The sequence below is a fragment of the Emys orbicularis genome, chromosome 8, assembly GCF_028017835.1.
Source record: "Emys orbicularis isolate rEmyOrb1 chromosome 8, rEmyOrb1.hap1, whole genome shotgun sequence".
Lineage (NCBI taxonomy): Eukaryota > Metazoa > Chordata > Testudines > Emydidae > Emys > Emys orbicularis.
Window position 1 is genome coordinate 100,035,515 of NC_088690.1, and position 22,897 is coordinate 100,058,411.

The window sequence follows — 22,897 nt, forward strand, 5'->3', positions numbered from 1 at the left end:
CAAGGAGATTTGGTCTGGATCAGTATTTGGATAGAGAACTGTAAGGAAAACCTTATGGATCTGCCGGGACTGGTATTGGTGATTCAGTAGAAAACACCCTCTCAGTTGGTACTGGGGCAATTCCAAAACAAGGTGACAGGTAGTAGGTGGCAGCATTCTGGGGGTGCCACAGTTCACATAAGACAAAGCATAGGAGTGAAATCCTGGTTCCATTGACGTCAACTTCTTAAAAATCCTGCAGAGCTTTTCACAAGAGAAGTGGCATTAACTTTAGCATCCTAACTAAATTCCAGTGTAGGTTAATTACACTCTACCTGCCTGCATTTCCTCCATAGTTCAGTTGGTTATAATAACCCTCACTTCCTAGCTAAAGCTGTTGGGAAGACTTGCTTTGTATTTTTAAATAGCTGTTTACTCCTAAGTTGACTGTGTTCCAGTGGTGGGCAAGCTGACATCATTATTGATAATGTTACACCAGTGGCGGATGTAGAGTTAGTGGGGCCCTGTGCACAGCTTCATTACCCAGCCAAGAAAAAGAACATTCTTTCTTATCCCCCCCTGCCCCGTTTTTCATTCTTTTTTTCTTCATCCTCCTCCTATATTATAATTAATGGGAAGTAAATGAAAATAAAGTGAGGTACCTTGTTTGGGGCAGGGGGTTGGGGTGCGGGAGGGGGTGCAGGGGCAGTCTGGGAGGAAGTTTGTGTGCGGGCTCTGGGATGGGGGCAGTGGGTTGGGGTGTGGGAGGGGGTGAGGGGTGCAGTCTCTGGGAGGAAGTTTGGGTGCGGGCTCTGGGCTGGGGCAGGGGGTTGGGGTGCGGGAGGGGGTGCAGGGGGCAGGCTCTGGGAGGAAGTTTGTGTGCGGGCTCTGGGATGGGGGCAGTGGGTTGGGGTGTGGGAGGGGGTGAGGGGTGCAGTCTCTGGGAGGAAGTTTGGGTGCGGGCTCTGGGCTGGGGCAGGGGGTTGGGGTGCGGGAGGGGGTGCAGGGGGCAGGCTCTGGGAGGAAGTTTGTGTGCGGGCTCTGGGATGGGGGCAGTGGGTTGGGGTGTGGGAGGGGGTGAGGGGTGCAGTCTCTGGGAGGAAGTTTGGGTGCGGGCTCTGGGCTGGGGCAGGGGGTTGGGGTGCGGGAGGGGGTGCAGGGGGCAGGCTCTGGGAGGAAGTTTGTGTGCGGGCTCTGGGATGGGGGCAGTGGGTTGGGGTGTGGGAGGGGGTGAGGGGTGCAGTCTCTGGGAGGAAGTTTGGGAGCGGGCTCTGGGATCGGGGCAGGGGGTTGGGGTGCAGGAGGGGGGCAGGGAGTGGCAATTACCTTGGATGGCGTGGCTCCCAAAACGACCGGCACGCACACCCCTCTGGCAGTGGCTCCTAGGCTGGGGGGAGGGGGTCTCCGTGTGCCACTGCCCGCAGGCGCCGCCCCCCGCAGCTCCCATTGGCCACAGTTCCTGGCCAATGGGAGCTGTGGAGTTGGTGCTCAGGGCGGGGGCAGCGCGTGGAGACCCCCCTCCCCCCCCGCAAGGACATACTGGCCGCTTCTGGGAGCGAAGCGGCACGGAGGGAGGGAGGCAGAACGGGCAAGGAGCCACCTTCACCCTGCTGCTCAGCTGCTGGCACGTCTCTGTGCACCCCTTGGAGGGAGGGGGGCAGCGGGTCTCTGTGCTAGCCAGGGTTGGGGCAGCACGTGGAGCCACCTTCCCCCCGCCATGGGTGCGCAGAGACGTGCCAGCAGCCATCCGCTTTCCGGAGCGGTGTAGGGCAACTGGCCACAGCATGCAGGCAGCCTGCCTGCCTGAGCCCTGCTGCGCCGCAGGCCGGGTCTCGGGGACAGGTTGTCAGATATTTGTCCTGCATGTTGGGGGCCCCCGTGCCACCGCATGGTTTGTTTCATGGTAAATCCACTCCTGTGTTGCAGTAATTTCATAATGCCTTTCTTTTTAGTCAGGGAGATCCTAGCTGCAGAGACAGAAGAGCAGGAATGCACAGTAAAAATACTTTTTGTTCATCTCCGAAGAAAACTATATTTAAACTTCCAGCTTGATATTAGGGCAGAAACAGAAACAAGTGTCTGATTTATTCGTTTTAAGCTTATACATTGGAATCAGTGAATGATTCTTAGGATTAGATTTGAGTAGTTCTCACTTCTCTTTGTGTATTTTGTCTTATTGAGCCCTCAAAGATTGATATTTGGATGGAAGTTGCTGAGGAACAGCCTGGCCTCTATATATATGTCTATACTGCAACTGGGGGAGGTGTGATTCCCAGCATGGGTAGACAGATTGGAGCTCATGCTAAATATAACAGCGTGGACCGTGTGACACTGGTGGCAGCTCAGGCTAGAGGCCTGAGCTCTGACCCAGGGGATCGGGGAGGGGCACCTTGGACTTGGGTAGCTCTCCTAACTGCTGCTAATGCAGCAAAATCCACACTGTTATTTTTAGCACACTAGCTTGAGTCTGTCTACCCTTGCTGGGAATCACACCTCCCAGCTGCAGTGCAGACATACCGGAAAGTGTTATGTCCCTTTAAGCTTGCTAAGAATCTGGCCCATTGTGTCTTTGTATGTGTGATAGGGCATGAGAATCTAGAAAAGATGTCTCTTGGGTAAGAATCACTAATTAATAGATAATGTATCCTATTGAAAATGAGGGTAATGGCTCCCACACGTATGTTAATAAGCATTATAGGGCCTCATACTGGTTGGAACCCATGGAAACAAAAATGCAGTTCTCCTCAAATCTGTCCTGCTGACATGGGCTCAGATGAAGCCAGTGGATTATAATGTCTGAAATTACATTTTTAATGGGAAGATCTAATTTTACCAAAGTATAGGGCCCTATAGTAGTTGTTTATAGCAATCCCTTTGCAGGATGCAGGCCTAATTTTGTTCACTTGAGTGTTGATTTTTATGCCGTTATCTGTCACAACCACTGTACAGTCAGTGCTGGAGAGATTGGTATAATAATGATAATAAACTTACACTTGCTGTATATACAGCCCCTTATTCAAATAGATCCCCCAGTGTGTTGCCCGTTGCACTGGCTCATTGTATAAGCTATTCCATGATATTCAATATAATTAATTTGATAAGAGAACCTCCTTTAACTGCTCTTAAGTCTTCATAACCCCTCTTTAATTATATTTCTGCCTAATGCTTTGAATACCAAAATGCAGAGAGTATCTGAAGCTACAGTACATCTTACAATATAGGACCAGACTGGCCAGAGTGGTGTGATCTCACCACTATTGCAATCCCTGAAAGAAGCAGTGAACAAACACCATAGTAGCTCTGTACAAGATAATGGCAAGAAAGACTCGCTTTCTTACTATGTTGTCCCTACAAACAAACCAACCAACCAACAAAAAGGAAGTACCTTTGGAAAGCAGTTGTCTTGAGCAGTGATGACTAGTGACCTGCTGAAAACACCCATCACAGCTGACCTCCACCTCTTTAGAACTCTCTGAACAGACACACCAAATGCATAGCGCAGAGTGTGTGTGTGTGTTGACCTTGAAAGGTAAAGTAGGGTCAGGATTTGTGTAAAATGATTAGTGATTTTGGATGCCTAAATTTTTGGATGTCAAACCATAAAGGGGTTTTCATAGGAATTTGTCCCCTGAAATACCCGGAATCACAAATCACTTTTGGAAATAATTTGTCTTGCTGGACACAAATAAGTGTTCAATAGGAAACAATCCTGCATTGGCAGTAGGATGGATTTGATTGATTTAATAGGTCTTTTCTAGGTCTTCTCTCTATGATTTTGGGTCTGCAAACAATCCCTGCACCAAAGTCCCTGTGAGCTGGAAACATCCTATGCCAAAAAAGCACTTTGAGATTGCATGAAGATTCATAACAAATAAGCCAAGAGCCACTCTGCAAAGTAATGATTTAGGCACGAGGTGTGTCACATTTTCTATGGCCATTAGCTCAGCAATAGTATTGAACTGACCAGGAAGTGCTAGAATGGAGGGAAAAAGTTGATCCTGTCTAATGAGACAGATTTGATTTCTCAAGTAGAAATCATATTATTAAAGATTTGGCACCTTCAGTTGATCAGATTGGATATACATTTGGTAGCACAGGCAAATATACTGGACTGCTATTTATCCCATTGACACAGTGCTACTAATTTGCTTCAGGAGTTATGCAAAATAATTACACTATCAAAAAGAAAAACAAAAGGGGAAAAATAAGTTGGGGTTTGAGGAGACTCAAACTCTCTGGGCTTTTGCTGTACTTGGACATTTTATAACATCCTGCATTACTATCTCTATATTGATTCACATCATTATGCCAATACCATAAATTGCAATAAAATCAATTAATGTGCCATTAACGCTCATAAAAATGTGTAATCACCAGTTTACCACTGAGACGGTATTTCTGGTTTGATTGCTGGCAGTCTAATGGCCCTGCTAGAGAAGGACTGTGAACAGCACAGTTGCTGAATTATCATTGAGAACGCTAGTTTCTTTGTTTCTATACTGCAAAAACGTGGGGCAAAAATGTCAACTTCAGTGTCTAAAGCCAGGCACCTAACTGCGTATTTAAGCGCTACTAAAGAAAGGCTGGGATGAGACTGTGTGTTGAGCTGCTAAGAGCTCCGGGGGAGGAAGGACAATGCTGGCTCTTAGCTATCTTTGCACTCCCGTGATTCTCAATTAAGACACCCTCCCCAGGTTGCCATTGTGGGCCACAGCACAGCCCCAGATTTCTGCAGAATGGCATGTTGTTGCCTCACCCCAACAGGCTCCTCCTGCCCCCGGATCTGCCTCAGTCTGTCCCCTATGCTAAAGGCTTGTGAGCAGCCCTCAGAAGTCAGCGGCATGACTGTCTCCACCAGTTCTGACACCGGGAGAAATCCCCCTCTGGCTAGATAATGGGACTTTTCAGGTCCCTTTACTGCTTTGTTACCCAGTATAATGTGACTAGAGCAGGTGCGAGGCTCCGACCCCATTTTTCAGAAGTGCTGAGTGGCAAATAGCCTGGCTTTTTTTTTTTTTTTTATTAATGGAGATATCCCATCTCCTAGAACTGGAAGGGATCTTGAAAGGTCATCGAGTCCAGCCCCCTGCCTTTACTAGCAGGACCAAGTACTGATTTTGCCCCAGATCCCTAAGTGGCCCCCTCAAGGATTGAACTCACAACCCTGGGTTTAGCAGGCCAATGCTCAAACCACTGAGCTATCCCTCCCCCGTTTTTGTTTAGGCCTCCAACTTTAGGTGCCAAATTGGAATATTTTGGCTTGGGTTTTTAAATGTCTAAAGTTTCTGTGTGCTTGCCTGGTTTGTTCTCTTTAGCTGTAGCTATTCACAGGGACAGCTCTTTAATTTGTCTTGCAGAAGAACCTGAAGCAAGCCTGCCAGCAAATTGACATGTGAAACAAGTGTGACCAGGTCTTCTGAGATCATTAGTGCTGATGTGGAACTTTACATCTTCAAAGCGCCTTATAAATAATAATTACATAGTACTTTGTCTAGGCTCAATCATCGAGAGGTAACAACTATTAGCAAATCCTGCTATGTCCAGATGTGGGAGCCAGTGGGCTCTGACTGCTGTGAAACCATTGTAGTCCCACTGTGCATGGCAGAATGGGGCAGGATTTAGGCAGTTTGTGTAGCATGGGATGTGCACCCTTTGTGAACTGCAGAGGAGAGCGCCATGCCTTCTTGCCTCTCAGAAGGAGATTTTTGTTTGGAGGGGAAGATGGGGATTAGTGCTGCTTTGACTGATTATGCAGCTACACTGGTTTTTCCTACTTGCTCCCATGCACCAAAGCAGTAGGCATCTTCTGCTACTCAGCCTTGCCCTGCTAACCAGGGGCGGCTCTGTGTTTTTTGCCGCCCCAAGCATGGCAGACAGGCGGCCTTCGGCGGCATGTCTGCGGCGGTCCGTGGTCATGCGGATTCGGCGGCGTTTCTGCGGGTGATCTGTCGGTCCCGCGCCTTTGGCGTACCCGCCGCCGAAACTGCGGGACTGGCAGACCTCCCACAGGCATGCCGCCGAAGGCTGCCTGACTGCCGCCCTCACAGCGACCGGCAGGCCGCCCCCCACGGCTTGCCGTCCCAGGCACGCGCTTGGTGCGCTGGTGCCTGGAGCCGCCCCTGCTGCTAACAGCAGGAGTCAGAACCCTGCTTGAAGAGGCTGAGTAAAATCTGCTGACTCGCCGTGGAAAGTCTAGTTTGTTAATTTCATCCGACTTTTAGGGTAGGTGTGACTTCTGGCCAGAAGTGCAGTGGCAGATAGGTTTCAAAGGGTGACTGGCCCGTTTAAGGAGAGATGCGCACCCCCCCCCCCCCCATGATTAATCTGAAGAGCTCCTGATCCTTATAAAGACCAGGAAGAGCTTAAAGGAGCTATAGGACTGCAGGGAGCAGGAAGGCTCCCACAGTAGCCACTGGCTTGGGAGAGGGGAGGAACAAACCTGTTAAGTGATTTCTGGGAAGATAGCTCAGGAAGCGAGAACTACACAGAGTACGAAGGCTCCTGCAGGAATCCCTGGGTCAGGACATTGGCTGGGAGAGATGAGGGAAAAGCCTTTGGGAATGGTAGTCCATACGGGGCTAAGGAAGTTCTTAATTTTAGTATTTTGCCTAAATTTCTGTTTAACCATTAATTTGTTCTCTGGCTCTGAAGTAGGGTTGCCAACTTTCTAATCGCACAAAACCAAACACCTTCACCCCGCCCCTTCCCTGAGGCCCTGCCCCTTCCCCAAGGCCCCACCCCCGCTCACTACATTCTCCCTCCCTCGTTGGCTCGCTCTCCCCCACCCTCACTCATTATCACTGGGCTGGGGCAGGGGATTGGGGTGTGGGAGGGGGTGAGGGCTCTAAATGGGGGTGTGGGTTCCTGGGTGTGGCCAGAAATGAGGGGTTCAGGGTGCGGGAGGGGGCTCTGGGCTTGGGCAGGGAGTTGGGGTGCAGGTTCTGTCTGGGGGTGCAGGCTCTGTCTGGGGGGGTGCGGGCTCTGGGGTGGGACTGGGAATGAGGGGTTTGGGGTGCAGGATGGGGTGCCAGGCTGGGAGGTGGGGCCGAGGGATTCAGAATGTGGGAGGGGGCTGCGGGTTGAGGTGGGGGTTGGGGTGCAGAAGGAGGTGCGGTTTCTGGGGTGGGGTCAGGAATGAGGGGTTCAGAGTGTGGGAGCGGGTTCTGGGCTGGGGCAGAGGGTTGGGGTGCAGGGGGCATGAGGGCTCTGGGGTGCAGGACAGGGATCTGGGTTTGGGGGGCTTGGTGGTTGAGGTAGAGGAGGAGGGTATGGACTCTGGGCTGGGGGAATGGGCTCTGGGCTGGGGCCGGGGATGAGGGGTTTGGGGTGGAGGAGGGGGCTCTGGGTTTGGGGGGGGGCTCAGAGCTGGGGCAGCGGGTTGGGGCTCGGGGTTGGAGCATGGGGCGTGGGCTTACCTCAGGCAGCTCCTGGTCAGTGGTGCAGCGGTGCTAAGGCAGGCTCCCTGCCTATCCTGGCTCCGTGCTGTGCCCCGGAAACAGTCAGCCAGTCTGGCTCCTAGGCGGGGGGCAGGAGGCTCCGCAGCGCACGTTGCTCCCACCCGCAGGCAGCGCCCCTCCCCGCAGCTCCCATTGGCCGGGTGTGGAGCTCGTGCTCAGGCAGCGTGCCTAGGAGCCGGACCTGCTGGCTGCTTCCAGGGTGCAGCGCGGTGCCCCAGGACAGGTAGGGACTACCCTGCCTTAGCCCCACAGCACCGCTGAGTGGGCTTTTAATGGCCCGGTCGGCAGTGCTGACCAGAGCCACCAAGGCCCCTTTTCGACTGGGTGTTCTCGAAAACCGGAACCTGGTCACTCTACTCTGAAGCAGACTTTGGCATTGCCTGGATCCTTGCTGGGCCAGTGAGCTAGCCAAGTGGCTTGCAAAGGTCCCGCAGGAAATCCTAGCACAAGTCATGGTTGAGTAGAAAGTGTAGGCTGAAGATTCCTTTTTATTATTAAAGTTACCATTAAAGTTGAACCCTAAGAATTGACTTTGCCTATCAGGTTGTTCTGATGAATTCTCACTAGTGATGTAGCATATGATTCTCCGTAGTATCTGAGTGGTTCCCAGTATACTTAATCTTCATGGTAAGATTCCTAATGGACTCCATAGAGTTTTCTGCTCTTCATCCTTGACTGATTAAAGGAGGCTCTTCTTGGGGAATGATTTCTCAAAGAGGAGGCCCTAAAGGTAGTCAGTTTCTGCACTGGCTAAGGGAATTTCCTGTTAAGAGAACTTTCTCTCCTACTCTCACAGGCTTTGTTCTGGGCGTTGAGAGCTGCTTTATCCCAGAAAAGCACAGGATTTACTCTACAATAACTACAAAAAATAATAATCCAGCATGTCGTTATAGCTTTCAGCACTGTGAAGCTATGGACAAGCTATGCCTGGCAGGTGCTATTGCTAAGAGAATGGTTCTTGATTCACTGTGATTCTTGTTTGTGGTACTGCTGGTGAACAAATTGGGTGCTATGTCCTTCTCCGACCCGTCTTCAAAACTACTGACCCTGCCCTTAGACCTTTGCACTTAACGGGAGGAAATTCAGCATCTGCCCTAAAAGGGGGAAGAAAAGTAACTTACATAGTTTTTATGGGAACTTATTTTATGTCCCTAAACTGGGGAACCTAGTCACGTCAGTTTGAAAATGTTACTGTGAAGGATTTTTTACCCAAGTGCAGTTTCATATAATACTGAAATATCTTCATTATCTTATCGAGCCTCAACTCTCTGTTTTGCCTTAACAAGATCTTAATGTGTGTCAAGGCCTGACCTGTCTGAAGGGTAGTTTAGGAGAAAGTGTAATTGGCCTATAAATAATTCACTCCAGTGCCTTGGCTACCATTCACGGTAGCCCTTTTAATACCCTATAAACTCAAATGTACCATGCTATTTCTCTGTTTCCAACAGCTCTCTGGGGGACAGAGATAGGAATAGCACCATCAGACCATATGCTGTGGAGAGCAGAGCAAATGAAATTGCAGTGGTACTGACTCACACATAAGTACTTGATTTTCTAGGTCATAAAGTTCATGCAGTAAAACATAGCTTATTTCCCTGTCACGGTATTATATATATTATATATATACGTTGAGAAAGTTTTAATGCCACGGGTCTTATTCAGAGTGTGATACCTTCTTTAGCGTCAGACTCTGGCAAGGTGCTAAGAAAGTTGTGAGGTTAATTTAAGATTGCCAGGTGTTTTGGTGAGCAGGGAGCCCACTGGAGTCTGTCTGTCTCAGGGAGTTTTCTGATACAGCAGTAATGTCACGCAAAAAGGAGTGAAAGAGGAGCAAGCCTTGCTCCAAAGCAAGTAGTTTAATTTGAAACGTTAATGCACAGTGTCTCTGTAAGGCCCCTGCCTCTCCTGTTCAGAGAACTCTTGGGAACGCCTTTCTGTACAGCCTGGATCTCGGCTAAGTAGGTGCTCAGAGTGTTTCCTCGGTTCCTCACATAGATCCATTCCTGGGTTGTTTGTTCATTTTAAACACAAGTTGTGGCTACATCAATTAAATCATGTTGCTTTCTCTGTCACTGGGCTGTCTTGGTCTCATCTCTCCTTTTAAAGTGTCATTGACCAGTGAAGGTTACAGCATTACAAGATGGACAGTTTTTCCAAAGCAGTTTTCTGCGCAGCGTGTGCAGCTTTGCATATACATGTAAATAGGCGGTTAGATGAACAGTTGCCTTTTCTGCTGTGAAGTACTTATTTGCATGAACAAATGCAATTTAGGTGACCACTTTTGAGAACTGGGCCTGGAATGTATTTATCAAACATGTGAGACTATAGGCAGGTCTACACTACCACTTAAGTCGATCTAACTTGCGTCACTCAGGGGTATGAAAAAGACCCGCCCCGAGCGACGCAAGTTACAGTGATTTAAGTGCTGTCCACACTGGTGCTATGTCGGCAGGAGACATAGCTTCCATACTCTCCTGTTGGCATAGACCGTCTTCACCAGCCGTGCTACAGTGGTGCAGCTGCAACAATGCAGCGCTTCTAGTATAGACCTGCCCTATGTCAATGTCCTATGGGACTGGAAAGTAAAATCAAGAATTGTCTCTGCTCAGGTCGCCAAAGAATGTCTGAGCAATCTTCTGAGATCCACATACGGGACTCCATGGAGGGAGAGAGACCCAAAATGAAGCACACATCCAAAAGCAATTGTACATTTCTCTTTTTAAATGACCTGAGCTATATCATTTCCCACAAGCACCATACTGCTTGCTTCCCACCAGGACACCAATAACTGTCACTCAGGTAATGGTCTAACATACAAGATGTATAATACAGTTCCCCTATTTAACACACACAGAGCTAATATTGGGTCAAGCAGCAAACTCTGCAATGTCCACATCCAGCCCACCTCTATATCTACATTCCTGGAAATAGACACGGAGAATCCAAAGCCAGTGCTTAGCTAAGTGTGAGTCTTTGTTCTGACCATGCCGTATTTGTTGCCTTGTAATTGATAATCACAGAATGGTGGTTACACTGGGCTTAAGAGATCGCACAGGGCATCAAGGTGCAAAGGAAATGCGTTGTCAGCTTGTATCATTGGAGTCTGACTCTCCACTCACTTATACCAATAGTACATCTGTGTAACTCTACAGACTTCGGTGGAGATACTCCTAATGTACACCAAGAAGAGAATCTGGCCCTTGGGCAGGTTGATTTTGTAGATAAGCCATCCCAAACTAGTCCATCCCTTTCCTCAGTTCAAAAACATACATTACCTTTAAGGCAGCTGTCCCAGCTGGCATGAGACCTGGAATCCCCAGGTCTGTCTTGTACAAGGTCTTCCATTAAGCAGTACAAAATTGGTCCATTTATAATTCATTTTAAGGTCTAAATCTCAGGATGATGATGTTGAAATGACTATAGCTCCCTGGAAGGCAGCCAGGATTTGTCCTACTCTTCTCTTGTTCTTCAGAAAGAAATTTATTTTCGGCACAAAAACTCAATTAGAACAACAAAAGTGAGAGAGGCACCGCAGGGAACAAAAGCTCTCTCCGTGCCGTGACCTCCTTTCAAGAGCTTTTCAGACAAGGGGTGGGCTTGGGCTCTGGCATATTGGAGCTTGCTCATAAATGTATATTGCAAAAGCTCTCCAAAGTCCTTCATACCCCTAGTTCAGTGGTTCCCAAACTTGTTCTGCTGCTTGTGCAGGGAAAGCCAGTACGTCCCTCGGCCCGCGCCGCTTCCAGCAGCTCTCGTTGGGCTGGAGCAGTGAACTGTGGCCACTGGGAGCCGTGATCGGCTGAACCTGCGGATGCGGTAGGTAAACAAACCGGCCCGACCCGCCAGAGGCTTTCCCTGCACAAGCAGCGGAACAAGTTTGGGAAACACTGCCCTAGTTCGTAGGGTAGACATAGCAAATGTTGAATTAGTTCTCCCTTCCCCGCCTTGACGAGTCATTTATTATGACTAAAACGGGGGTAAAGCTTTGATTTACTAATTCCCAGGCTGAGCAGAAGAGCCATTTCCATTCCACAAATTTCCAATGTCCAATAAGTCAGTGAATTCATAACATGATTGGGAGTAATTTGAGAGGTTGTAATCCTCCCTACCAGAATATTTTCCTTAGCTAGCCTTTCTAACTAGCCTAAGATCTGCAGGTTCTGTTTTCATGGTTCTTAGTAATTTTCACCCCGCCTCTACAGTATGTCCCCCCACCACCAATGTGGTACCATTTCCTGAATTCCCTCTGTAAGTATCCATTTGCCTCGCTGATTACCAAATAGAAATGTCTCCTCTATAATCGCCTCCTTCTCCTGTTGCCTGATTCTTTCAATAGTGTCGGAACTCAGGGATTGTGATGTGAAATATGCTGGACTGTGGCCTTACTAAATGAATCTGACAGGAAGAATAGGCCGATTAGCAAGGGGAAAGCTTATGTTTACATGCAAATAACCAGGTCATTAGAATGATGGTAATGGAAACAACGTGCACTGGAAGTTTAATAGGGTTTGGGGAGAAATTTGGAAAAAATCATTCTCTGTTCTGCCCTAAAGATCTCTGCTGAATATTCAGCACTGGTTCCATATGTGGAATTTCAGTTGGTATCAGTAGGATTTCCATGCATGGATTAATATGGACTATAGACACTTACAGGGGAGAAGGGAATTTTATCCTTAGGTTTTATTTCCTTTGTGTCACTAAATCATAAAACATGAGGGTTGGAAGGGACCTCAGCCAATCATCTAGTCCAACCCCTTGCTCAAAGAGAGACCAATCCCCAGACAGATTTTTGCCCCAAATGGCCCTCTCAAGAATTGAGCTCACAACCCTAGGTTTAGCAGGCCAATGCTCAAACCACTGAGCTATCCCTCCCCCCGATGAGTAGTGAGAGAATACAGCCCCATTTCTACCAATAGAAAATGAGCTAATCCTCCTCTGAATCTCTGCAAAGTGAAGTGCTATGGTGTCTCCATCAACATCTTCCAGTCTGTCTGTGACACCAAAACAATCTGCATTATACCATTTCAGAAACCCATGTACCAGCAAAGTGAATACCTGCATGCTCATTTTGAAGCAGGTGTTATCACAGACATAATTCCAGTGCTTATTGCCCTGGATTGGGAATCGAGAGGAAACAGACATTTGAGAAGAACTGATCTTTTTAAAAGCAAATCATGTCCTGGGGTGGCCTGCACCAAGGTCCCTCTTTATCAAAATCAACCTAGTTCAGTTGGGTGTGTAGACGGAAGGCTTTGGTTGCAATATACAAACAAGGGTGGTTTTTAATTTTGTAAAACTGACAAAACAATCTTGTCAAGCTTCTCAATAACTGTTTTCTAGTTTTCCTTTGAACGTAGGGTTTGAATGAACCCAATAGCTCAAGAGTAAATCTCAGTTGACCCAGCCACGGTTTGCCTACTTTTGCACTTGAAAAAACCAGGAATGTTGCATCATTTCAATGGAAAACAATAAATCATCTCCAGATTCTGGCTACTGGGATGTTAGGAAGACAAGATTAACTTCTTATCATTGTTTTCACCTGTTATTTTTTTGTAATTTGAAGGAAGGCAGTGTTTTGATGGTTCGGCCCCAATTCAGCAGTGAGCCTCCCAGGACATGGTCTGATTTTAAAAAGATCAGTCCTGCCCAATTAATGAACATTAAGCAGAGAACACATTCCTTTGTTTGAGACAGACCTGTTTGCCAACCTCAGTTTAGAACATGTTAATAACATCACACAGTGGAATCTTATAACTTTACATACAGTGTTGAGACACATTTTATCAGGATGCTAATGACCAGCGAATTATGTTTTCAAATGATACATTACAATGCATACTTTGTATAAAGATGATTACGATAGTGTGTTAGGGTGCAGACACGGGTATATACTGTCACAGCAACCCCTACATGTCTTTAAAATCCAGGCCTAATTCAGGTTTCCTGGGTTCTATTCTACTACTGCTTCACTCCGTGACTTCAGGGAAATTTAACTGCTTCTGTGTGCTAGTTTATCCAACTATAAAATTGGGTATAATGACAGGACATATAGTCACAGTTTGGTGGAGGGTCCTTTAATTTGTAAAAAGTATCTTGCCCCAAATGGAATAGAGAAGTCCAGTATTGCTAAGCAGAGCGAGATAACTACCTTGCTTGTAGAACAGGAGTGGGCAAACTTTTTGGCCCGAGGGCCACATTGGGGTTGTAAAACTGGATGGAGGGAAGGCTGTGCCTCCCCAAACAGCCTGGCCCCCGCCCCCATCTGCCCCTTCCCACTTCCCGCCCCCTGACTGCCCCCTCAGAACACCTGACCCATCCAACCCCCCCTTCTCCTTGTCCCCTAACTGCCCCCTCTTGGGACCCCCCGCCCCTAACCGCCCCCTGGGACCCCACACCCTATCCAACTCCCCTGCTCCCAGTCCCCTGATTGTCCCAACCCCATCCACACCCCCTCCCCCTGACAGGCCCCCTGGGACTCCATGCCTATCCAACCCCCCCTGTTCCCCATCCCGACCGCCCCCCCGAACCTCCACCCCATTCAACCGCCCCGTGTCCCCTGACTGCCCCCTGGGGACCCCTGCCCCTTATACAACCCCCACGCCCACTTACCACTTACCATGCTGAGCAGAGTATGCAGAGAAGCCAGACACGCTGCCGCTCTGCTCGGTAGGAGCGCACAGCTCCGCCGCCCAGAGCGCTGCCTGTGCAGTGGTGTGGCTCTGCGGGAGAGGGGTGACAGCGGGGGAGGGGACGGGGGCCAGCCTCCCCGGCCGGGAGCTCAGGGGCCAGGCAGGATGGTCCTGCAGGCCGGATGTGGCCCGCGAGCCGTAGTTTGCCCACCTCTGTTGTAGAATGACATTCCAGCCAATGAGTGAAGGTGTTAGCAGGAGAGGCCATGTAACAAAAGGACCATTATCTCCAAATGCCTGGAATAAACATTGTAATGTCTCTTTATATGGCAGTTACTCTAGTGGCCAGTCCATTGTGTGGAAACCAGGTGGTCTGTTGTTAGCCATGCGCATCTATTCAAGCAAACTTGGCAGGGACATCTTGCTGAGCAAAGCGGAACACAGAATATATGTGAGTGATGAAACTTTCTCTTTGTAGGGATACACAAACACCTTCCCCCCCTAAAAAATACAGTGCCTCTTGAGACACTTGTTTTAGTTGAGCTGTCCCAGGGCTACTTTGTTTGGTTGAACTGTCCACTTGAGTAAAACCTGTGGGAGGGTTGCGGGTTTTTTGTTTGTTTGTTTGTTCAACCTTCACAGGCTGATTTATAATATGAAGCAGTTTTAAAGAGCATGGGCTATTGTTTATCTTACCATAATCTTTTCTATTGTGTGTTTCGTTTGCTGCTTATACATGCAGGTGGCTGTGCACAGCTGTGAATGGGAGGGAGAGGTTTGGTCATAGGTTTTTCAGTTATTATTAATGATTAAACACTTGTGTTGCATTTGTGCCTCGAGGCTAATCAGGGTAGACCCTGTTGTGCTGCGTGCTATACCAAAGAGCATAGAATCTAAAAGACACAACATGGAGAATGAGATGAAAAAGCAGGCTGGAGGAGGCAGGGTAACAACAACCCCCTGCCAAAACCACCGAAAAAACTCTCAGCCAATGGGTACCTGTGATCACAACTTGCCACCTGCTTATTCATTCTCAGGCTGCAGCTTTCTGTCTGTGTTAGAGCAGAGATGAGTGTTGAGGAGGAACTAGAAGAAGGAAAAGGCAGTGTACGCTTTACAGTCTGGACTGTGAGCTTTTCCCACACCTGAGGAGTGGTGTGATGGGGTGTTCACCCCACACTTAAGTTCCCTCTAAGCTGCGTGGCTGGGCAGCCACCCAGCAGCCTATCAAGTGTCGTGCACTTCAGGTGTCCCTCCCCTCACTGCCACACTGCTCCTGCCCTCTGCCTTGGAGTCCCTGGCCAGCTGCTCCCGGGAGCCTCCTGCTTGCTGTGCTGAATGGGGGAGATTGGGGGTGCTGATGTCAGGGTGTCCCCTCCCCCTGCTCATGTACCTCATTTCCGCAGAGCAGGGGGGATGACACAACAGGACTCAGGACTAGGATGTGGAACGAAGCTTGCTGGCGGCTGCTGCTGTGTCTGAACAAGCACACACACTCTCTCTCTCTCTCTCTCTCTCTCTCTCTCACACACACACACACACACACACACACACACACACACACACACACACAGTGTGTAAGGTGACTAGATGTCCCGATTTTATAGGGACAGTCCCAATATTTGGGGCTTTTTCTTATATAGGCGCTTATTACCCCCAACCCCCGTCCCGATTTTTCAGACTTGCTATCTGGTCACCCTAACGGTGTGTGTGTCTCACATAGACACACACCTCCCCACACATACTTGTACTGTATTATTGTTGTTGTTGTTACTTCAGGAAGAGGAAGAGGCTGGGCTTCTACAAAGCCAGGGAGAGGAGCTGTCGGCGGGAGAGAATTGGCAGTCACTCTCTGGGTTGAGGAAAAAGGAGTAAGAAAAAGCCTAGGGAAAACTGTAGCAAGGGTGAGGCTGCATGGACCTTAGCTGCTGATTGTAGGGTCCAGGCTGAAACCCAGTGTAGAGGGTGGGACTGAATTCTGTGGCCAGCCACTGGGGCAGTGGCACAGATAGGGCAGTGGACTTGGCAGAGTGCCTGAGGTGATTTGCTTCGAGAGACTTTGATTCCCCAAAGGAGGGAAAACTATAGTGACCTGGCTGGAGGGCCACACCATGAAAAGGAAACACTGCAGCTTGTGGGGGGTGAGAGAGGCCACAGAATGAGAGACTGGGATGAGGGGCTGAGAAACCATGAGAGCAAGCATCAAACCAGTGGTGAGTTGATCCTCAGATGAACCACAAGGAGGTGCCACAGTGGTGAGTGGAGCGAACTCTGTGGCAGGTGGCGCAGGAGAAAAGAATTTTTTCACTTCAAGGTCCCAGAAACAAAGACAAGGTTTTCATCTCGAGGCCAAAAGACCAAAACCATCAAGACACTTGATCACGGCCTTGGATAGCCCAAGAGACTACCTACACTTGACCAGAGCTCGGAGAGCCGAGAAGCGCCTGGATCTCCAAACTAGAGCTGAATCAGACTTGGAATATGGCACACAGGCCGTTCTGCAGGTTACAAGGCTGATTTTATTTAGGTAATGTTCGAAATAATTATTCTTGAACCTCTGAGTGAATTTAATGCTCTGAAAAGTTAACTAGTGCCACTGGGCCAAATTCTACCTTTATTTACACCTGTGTAAATCTAGAGTGACTCTGCTGATATAATAGGAGTAATTCTGGATTTACAATGGTGTCTCTGAGGGCAGCATATTGCCGTATGAGATCAAATCTTTCTTTAGGCCACAAGTGAAAATAAGGTTTATGGTTTCATCTTATTCTCTCTCCCACCTCTGATTAGCTCTGATTAGCTCATGGGGGCCTGGGGCTCACAAGGCCAGGTTTGAGGTGCTATGTGCGGGAAGCTTACACTGTCTGACTATTCGCCCTTCATTGTCATTCATATTAAATTTTGTTAACTTTCAAGTGCGGGGAGAAAGATGACATTCACATTTAAACCCAGCTTGCCTTTACCAGCCCAAATATTTTTGAATTCTTTGCACATCACTTGGCATTTGGGTCATTTAGATGTGAGTGAAAATAGTTTATAATTATTAATAATTATTAATTAATAATTAATGGAGATATCCCATCTCCTAGAACTGGAAGGGACCTTGAAAGGTCATCGAGTCCAGCCCCCTGCCTTCACTAGCAGGACCAAGTACTGATTTTGCCCCAGATCCCCAAGTGGCCCCCTCAAGGATTGAACTCACAACCCTGGGTTTAGCAGGCCAATGCTCAAACCACTGAGCTATCCCTCCCCCCCACTTTAAATAAAGTGTAGGTTTTTAGTCAATGATAAGCAGGAAATAAAGCAGACAGGCTGGAGAGGACCACCCTTTTGCTTTCACTTGTACTAGGAAGCTGCCTCATATTTCATTTTTTGTGTTTTATATCCTCCCTGTTTCATAGGTTCTGTAACTAGGGGTGCTGCCTTGAAATGGTTTCCATCATACAGTTTGGTTCAATGGCTCTCAACGCCCCCACTATACAAATTGTTCCAGCACCCCTGCCCTGTTTGTACAATTAAATTGGTGCTTCCCCTGTATAACCCTTATTTTCAGGGTTTATTTTTAAAGTAGCCATAAAAACCCAGAGAGTGACAAGTGAAATACAAAGGAAAGAATTTAACAGTTAAATCAATTAAATCTGACTATGTGTTTAACTTGTAGAGGGCTTAAATCCTGTATCCTCGTTCATTATTTATTTAGTCCTCACCCATGGAATCAATAAGAATTTGCCTATATAAGAAAAGGGCATCAACACTTTGGTTCTAAGAATTTAAAAAGAAACAGAGAAGATACTTTAAGATGCTTTCTTCGGATGTTAATCGTGCACTTTGATGTGCGCCAGTTGCTAACTATCTGGAATTCAGAAAAAAACCTCCCCCTATAAGCATGTTTTCGCATAGTTATCGATTACAGGGACTTTACATCTTCTTTTGAAGGTCACTGGGGGAGTTGGTTTAAAGAGGAATAGCAATTCCTATGTTCCTACAGATGTAAATGACCTTCATTCAAGCCTCATTATAGCGTGTTAGCCTGGTCCAAAGAAAAGATGGAAAACAGATAACAAAAAGCTGGACTAAGTAAGCAGGGCAAAATAAGGGATTTAAATTTAGCTAGGGCTCAGATTCTAATCTGGACTCTGAGCAGAATGAATTTAATCAAATAAAGGGCACAGTAAAGAATTGGATCAGGCTTTCTTTTCTCAAGTATTCCACTCCGGACATAAAAATTAGTAAGCCCTCAGAACATCAGAATGTGGCTTTGAGAGTTGAGCTAAGCAGCAACTTTAGGTTAAACTGAGCAAGGCTTTTATGTACCATGCCATTAAAAATAGTCTTAATTATTTTATTGTTTCATGAAATTCTCTCAGCATTGGAGTGATTTGAGCTTCTGTCTTCACTAAGGAATTTTGGCAGCTGAGATCGGCAGGCAGGGAAATGTTTAAGAGATTAGCAAACAAGGAGTTACAATCATCCAAAACAGGACACGATAAAAGCTAATAAGAGTTTCTGAGCATTTTGGCAAGACAACATAGGTCATAGTCTGGAAAGATTCTCCTGAAATGTTACTATGACAATTTTAGTGCCTGATAAATATGATTCCCAAGAGAGAGCTTAGAATCAAGTGTAACTCCAAGGTTATGGTCCTTGGGTACAGGATAAATAAGATTACCATCAAGGGGAACAACTGGGGAAATCTGAAAAATGTTTTCTTATACCATTTCGCTCAATAAATTATACCTTCCATTGCCATCAGTTTAGCTACCCTACTGTTTTCCATGATTTCTTGTTCTTTATTTATTTGAAACATACTTATTATTTATCTTAATGTCTTGTGCAGGCTTCTTTACCGTCTCCATTTTTTCCTTTTCTGATCTTTTATTATACTCCCTGAACTTCACTTGTCCTTTGTGACTGATGTTTCATAGCTTACACCTATCTCTTTATAACCTGGATTACATTTTCCCCTTCCCTGTTCATCTGTATTGGCCTAGCGCTGTGTGGAACCTTCAGCTCAAACCACAAACTCACCTGAAATCTAGCTTGCTTTGGGGTTCACCTGAATTCACACATGAGCAGTAGCTTGCACAGATTTTGTCCATATCCATGAACTGTTTGTCAAGGGTGGAGGAAAAAACTTTTTTTCATTCTCTGGATTTTAATAAACGTTGTAAGACAACTGTTTGCTGAAGTATTTTAGCTTCTAGCTGTGCTCACTGGGACAAATCACATGGTATCATCCAATAGAACCGTCAGTTCTGGTTCTAGTGAACCTGTGCAAATGCATAGAGTCCATTAAACCTAAACTTTGCCTTTTGAGTTCACGCTGAGGTACAACCATGGTGAAAAGTGGGCTTGTTCAAACCCTAATATTCTCAAGGTCCATCAATCTATGCAAACCCAGTGGTGATGTCTGTTCTATAATTAAATCCAGACTGTCAATTAGGAATGTTAGGAGTCACTGTAATTATTTTTAAATTACCATTTGCATGCCCTGGTGTAACACTGGCAGTGGCCTTATTTCCCTGTGGAACTTAAATGATTCTCTTACTCACTTATCCAGACCATCACCTAAAGATATTTTATCCCCTCCATTCTTGTAGATTGTTTTGTAGATTTAGGGTGCAGTTTTATTTGGCTAGAATTGGATTTTGGATAATGGCCATATATAGAAGCTTGGATAGGCTTTTTCAGAAATTCATATAACCTTTTTATCCCTTGATTTACCAATAATTACACTCTTTCTTGACATAAAATCGTCTGAAATAGAAGGCTTTTGATGCTGTAGTATAAAGAGATGCTGAACAGTACTACTGTGTTGTACTGAAGGGCTATGCTAGTGCCAATTTCAGAAAGTGATGCATTTATCTGTCAGCAAGGTAAAAGAAAGTGCTGAGGCAGAATGAAAACTGGATGGCGAGAAGAGAATAAGAGGGAAAAATTCCTTTCTTTTGAAGTCAATCTCTGAAAAATGTTAAGGCTAGTGACTTCTCTTAAAAAGACCAGTAGGAGAGCCAACTATTAGCTGCAAAAATGCTGGAAACAGCCCCAGTTTGCTATTAAATTTATTCACAATCTACATGTGACTTAAAAATTTGCATAGCAAGCCTAAACACTGTCTGAAATCAGCAGCCTTAGATGAGAATTCATTGCCTAATTTAAGATGATTGCCCTTATTTGGCATTGCACAATAAGAGGTAGGGTTATGATCCTACAAACTGCAACTAATTTCACCATTGAAACTAATAATTTTGCATGATTCAATGTGGTACTTAAGACCATACCAAGCATTTTAGTTCTCACAGGAAAAAAAGTTACAGCTTTACATAGTAAATTCTTCTGCACTGCAAAAGAGCTACAATTTTCTGTTTGTTCATTGTGATGAATTGCAGTTGTAGTCACTTTAATACTGAACATTGCTATAAAGATGGCAAATACAAAAATTCTTTAGGTGTGTGTTTGGTTTTAGCAAAGTACAAAGTCGTGATTTTAAGTTTCTGCATTCCGGATTATTTCTGCCTCTCAGTGGGATAATGCAATTTACAAGATGTACTCTAGCTTTTGTTTTCAAGGAATAATGGAAAAACTCCCAATATGTCTTGCAGCAAGTTACACTAAATGTGAATTTTCTTTTTTTTTGCTTCAGTAACAAACTGATGCTATTTAGGATCGAGACCATAGACTAACATTCTCAAAGTTGGGCGTAATTTAAGGTTTAAAACCATTGTAAATCAATGGACTGTAAATTAATGGACAGCCCTCAAATTGAAGGCAGATTCCTAATTTCCCATTTTGCACATGAAGTGCCTCTGAACTGTCTGTGTTGCTAAAAAGGACATCTAAATTATTAAGTTTATGGAATATGCCTGACCTAGGGATCAGAGAATTTGCTTGACCATTTTAAATACATTTGATGGCCATATGTTTGAAATCTGCTCATTAAACCAGGCAGCTGTCACTGATGCCACTTTCTCATATCTCTGGCTGTGCTGAAATTTTCCAAGAAAGCATCGTGACAGAGCAGTGGTGTTGCCCCATATCTTCCAGATTGTGCCAAATGTATTGGAACCTCTTACTCCTGGGAGAGCCTCACTAACATGAACGTGTATTGTAGGTAAGTGTTGGAAGGAGGCAGAAGCTTGGCAAGTGGCACTGGGAAGAGAAAGGAAGAATATTTCAGACTCTAGGAGGAAATGTCGTAGTATGTTAAGAGAGGCGAGACTCCTGCTTTTATTCCCAGCCTTGTCACTGTATCACAGTATACTTTGAGCAAGCCACGTGATCTTTGTGCCTCAGTTCACTCTTAAATATGATTATACCAAGGACCTTACAAGAATGACACATCTTAACCTGGACATCGAAAGAGGAGTAGGAGGGAGTCTTAGAAGTAGAAGAAACATTTTCATTTGGAAAAGGGGCTAATTTAACATTGCCGACATGCAAGAAAAGGGAGGACCCTCTGCATCCCACACTAGTGCTTCCACACACTCATACCCATTGGGAAATGGTACATTTCTGCTACACCATGTCCTAACTGTGGCCCCAGTTCAGCAAGCTACTTAATCACACCTCTCACTGTCAGCCTGTGAGTAATCCCATTGACTTCAGTGGGACTACTAAATTGCTTACAGCTAGGAATGTGCGTAAGTACCTTGCTGAATCAGAGCTATAAATGTAACCAAATTAGTTTGTTTGTTGTATGAAAGTTTCCTGAGTATGCTCTTCTAAATACAACTATGAGAGAAGTAACCAGACAGACTAGGAATTCTCTATCCTCAGTTACTGAAATTGCTGCAAACTCAGGTATTGTTTGGTGTAAATGAAGCCTAGTTCTGGCTCCCTAGGATAGCAAAATAATAATAATAATAAAAAAATTGCACTGCCCTGAATGACTGTTCTAATGCCGTTACCGTATATGCAGGCTCAAGGCATTTTTGCATAGATACCAAAGCCCTTGTCAAATTTCCTGTGTGTCAGCTGCCACACAGAAAGTGGTCTCTGATTTATTTTTGTGCAGAAAATGTAATTAAGGGAAACAGAGTCCACTTATTACAGTGCTGTCTCCCAAAGTGACCTGATTATTTTGGTTGCACCTTTAGTGACAGGCCGTAATTTTTTTGAAGAAAAATGTTATTGATTCTAATGTTTCTTGGGGCCTTCTTACAGGTAGAGTCCTCCAGCTTCATGCTGACTTCCGAACACAGCCCCATACACTGCTCCCAGACCTCTGGATGGCCCCGCTCTTTTTGAAGGAGCAACTCCCATTCCTCTCATTATATCACCTGTATAGCTATGAACATAAACACCAAGTACAAACCATACAAACACAACAATAAAATACTCAAACAAAATTACTATTAAATATGTGTAACCTGAGCCCATGTCTAAAACAACCCCTTTTTTTTTTCTCCTCAGTGTAACTATTTTTTACATGGAGGGTTTGAAATTGTTTTTTCTCTATTCGTTTTTCTCAAATTCTTTCTTTTTCCAAGAACTCATCTTGGACATACATTAAAATTGGTTTTCAAGCCATGAAATTGAAAATTGATATGTTCACACTCAAAATGATAAAGCAATGTTTTGTTGATTTCATCTTGTAACCTCTGTTCCTTGGTTCTTTAGATCATCTATGAATCTCAAAGTGTTTAATATTTTATCTGCAAAGAAACTAATCTGATTTTAAGGAGTAGAAATTCTCTAGAATTTAAATCTATGCAACTTAAAAAATGGCTTAAAATGACTAAGAACATGAGAACATCAGAACGGCCACATTGGGTGAGACCAAAGGTCCATCTAGCCCAGTATCCTGTCTTCTGACAGGAGCCAATGCCAGGA